Here is a 3,841-nt window from a genome sequence, read left to right as displayed (position 1 = left end):
GTGCCATGCAACGCCAATATTTTTTTATTTTATTTTATTTCTTTCTTTTTGTCTCTTTTATTTATTTTTATTATTATTATTTTTTTCAATTTATATATTATTATTATTATTCTTTTCTTTTCTTTTCTTTTTTTTTTTTTGGGTTATTACAGATAAGACTCAAATTTGGCTCTATCTTGAAGATTATGAGTACGGATAAGACTCGGATTTGTCTCTATCTTGAAGATCATATATAAGGATTGTGAAACCCTATCTCAAGGTGAGTTGAAGAAATATTATTGAAGGAGACTTCTTGAGGCTACATCGATTATTCAACTAACAATGTTCCACTCATCTACAAGAATTTAATCTTTCGTCTTAAGGGTGATCTAGACGAAAGATCAATCTCGAGGGCTACTGAGATTGGACTTCAATCACAAGAAGCAGTGAATCGTGGGTTCTAGCGATCAAGACTGAGAGAAAAAAAGTCGCTTGGATCGACGGGGTGTTTTGTGAGTCAGTCTTGTAACTGCTACTATTATAGTGATTGGTTTTGATCCGAGTTTGGATCCGTGGTTTTTTCCCGTTCTGGGTTTTTCCACGTTAAAATCTTGGCGTTCATCTCTGCTTTCATTCTTAATATTTCTTCGGACTTTTACTTAAGCGAACGAGCGATATCATTGCCTAGTGTTGAGATACATACGTGTGTCTAGGGATTTATTTTTTCAGGTTTATTTTAGGCTGATATCAAGGGGTCACTGGCTCTTCATAATTCGCCCACCTGTCATCGTCATTGTGGTGAGGTGGATCCGGTGCTTGATCACGGTGAAAAGCCGACAGTGGTAGAAAGGGCCCCCTGTCTTGGCCATCCATGAAGTCCTCATGGTCTTCCTCTAGTCTAGCATGAAATGGTGGAGGCGGTGTCTCTTGACGAAGATGTGGTTTCATTGGTGGTGTAGTCTAGGCTCGAGTAGGGAACTCGGTTGCCACCGTACCCCTTGGTGCACCTAAGAGGACTTGAGTCATTGCATCCATTAACGCTTGCATGGCTCGTTGTGTCTCCATCATGTCTGCAAACATCTTGATCAGATCTGAATTGATTGTAGAAGTTATTTGAGAAGTCTCGACTGATGAGTTTGGGTTTGCCTCCGATTTGATAATATTCGTGGCCTCTCCCTCAATGGAGGTGCTTTCATTAGGTCTCGATGCCATAAATCTAGTTGTTGGCATGGTGTCCGAGGAATGGTGGTTCAGACATCACTTGTTATGGATTGTGCGTCTGTTTTCGATCAAGCTCAGATAGAGGGAAGCAGTTCGCGCAATCGGAGAAGAATATTCTAAAATCATTCTCCTTTAGTCAAAAAATTATAAAATCAGTGGTGATTATTTCGTATCTTCTTGATCTACGTTTCCTATATTCACGCCTATCACAGATTCTAACTACACCTAGGGAAAAATGCACAATATTGCGGTGAAGGTGGAGATGATGGGTGATGATGATGATGGTGATAAAGGTAGTGATAGTGGTGATAGATTTGGTTGTATGTGGTGTTGAAGGGATAAGGACGAGAGGGGAGAAATTGGTTGAGATCCCAAGAAGGAGGGAGGACTCGATAGTCGAGGAGGATTAGAGGTAACTGACGTCGAAATGACACGCGGCTAGGGCTTGAATGAGGAGGGAGAAGAGTTAGGGTAGAGGAGGAAGGGAAGAAAATTTAATATATATTCATAATCCTCCATTAGGTTGCCATCTACATCTTAAGAGGCTAATCTAACATGCCAAACTAACAAATGGTAAACCTAGAAACATTGCATTCTCATCGATCACGTTTGAACGAGGTCGAGTGCGATCAAACACACAATTTGCATTCTCTATCGATGCGAATGTATCCATGCACAAGATGACTCAGTATGATCTGAATCATATCACTTAATAACTAATATAAGTAGAACTACGAATTACATAAATAAATTATGACCTATAGTAGTACAAAATAAGAACTTAGCCTCATTTATTTGTGGACTAGGAATAGCCTGCTTTTAGACTAAGCCTTCTTAGTTTGGTGTAGTAATTAAACAACTCAGCTTCTTCTAATATACTAGTTCATCGTTCTCTCTTTTCTTATTCTATATTACTTTTAGAAATCTATTTAATAATAATCCAAAGTTACTACTTTACTCATTGAAAAAATAACACTTAATAATCGATCACTTCATCTACAATTAGATTCTCTCTCACACAAGAGCAGGACTCTCACTTCTTTAACAAGCCCATCGTCGAGATCTCTTCTCTTCATCACCCCTCTCTTCTAAGAAGAATTGAGCAACACTTTTCATATACAGTCTTATCACTAGAGCACAACTTTCCTACCTCTCCAAACAAGCAAGAAAAGGCAATAAAAGTCATCCTTTTTAATTAGTGAACAACAATGTTTTGGTCCAAAAGTAGATATGGTGCATGTTATGCTAAATTTGTGGAATAAAAGTAATGTGAAAAGATGTAGACTTCTTATCGCAGTGCAGAGAAATAACTATCTAATACATATTATAATCTCATACTATGACCGTGCAGGGTTTTTATTCCATAGTGTGATGACATCTAATAGCAATGTAGGGTTATACATCCATAGTTTAGGGTTACATAGTGCGAGGTTATAATATGAATTGCACTGTTATTTCTCTACACTGTGATATTAAGTCTACATCTTCTAAAATGAACTTATTCTGTAAGTTTAACATGAATAGAATGATAATTTAAAATATACCACATTGGCATCATCAATTAAAATCAATACTTATTTCAACTTTGAGAACTTGCATTTTATTAAGTGCGTGTGGAAATTTTTTTATTAATTATTTTCATTGGTAGTGCGAGATGTTGATAAATGAGAGGAAATTTTTTGTCTTTATAACCATGTAGTGCGGTAATAGATATGACAATTACAGATAAATTTAAATATTAATAGTACGTTACTCTAATTAAGAATATTTTTATTATTTAGTATAAAACATCACCAATTCCTACTACAAATTCACTCTTCACATTAAATGTAATTATTACTTTGTATATAACTAAATATTAAAATAGTTTATATTGATATTAGTTCTCCTATTTTAGTATTAAAAATTAGAATACTTTTTCTAGAATTGGCCTTATTCCACAAGTCAATAGAACTTAAGTAATTTAACTACAAAATTCACAAAAATATAAAAGTTAATAACAAGAAATTATGTAATTAAATTGCGGAATAGAAAATGTGAATATTTAATAACCACGAATCACGTAATAAAACTATAAAACTCATAAAAATATAAGTGTTCAATATCTATAAATTATGTTAAAAATTGTGGAATAGAAAATAAAAGCGATCAATAACTATGAATTACATAATAAAATTGTAAAACTTATAAAAATATAAGCGTTCATTATTACCATGAACTATAATAAATTTTGGCTTTCAACTTGTGGTGCCATATTTTATAGAAGATGATTCGTGAGAGAGATTGGATTAGGGCTTTTACAGTGGGTTAAGACTTTAAGATGTGAGGGATGATAGTAGTTAGAGCTTAAACTGTATCATTATGTGATCGAGATTGACAGACTTGTGGAGAGAGGAGGAGAAGAGAAAGGAGAAAGAGGACTGTATGAATTTTGTAGCTTTTGGGTTGGTTTTAATTTTGAATTATTTAGTTTTGTTATTACAAAATTTTAGTAATTGATTCTGACCCAAAAAGTTTGCAAATTGCACGGCTGGGCCAGCTACCATCGATCCATCTAAATCCCCAGAAAAAAATAAAATAAAATAAGATAAAAAATCAATCCATCTAAAACCTCGCCTCAGTAGTCAGTCCACATCCCTCA

Source organism: Typha angustifolia, chromosome 8 (assembly GCF_048772165.1).
Source record: "Typha angustifolia cultivar Huaian chromosome 8, ASM4877216v1, whole genome shotgun sequence".
In the NCBI taxonomy this organism is placed as follows: Eukaryota; Viridiplantae; Streptophyta; class Magnoliopsida; order Poales; family Typhaceae; genus Typha; species Typha angustifolia.
The sequence above is the reverse complement of the archived record's forward strand: the minus strand, read 5'-3'. Positions refer to the sequence as shown.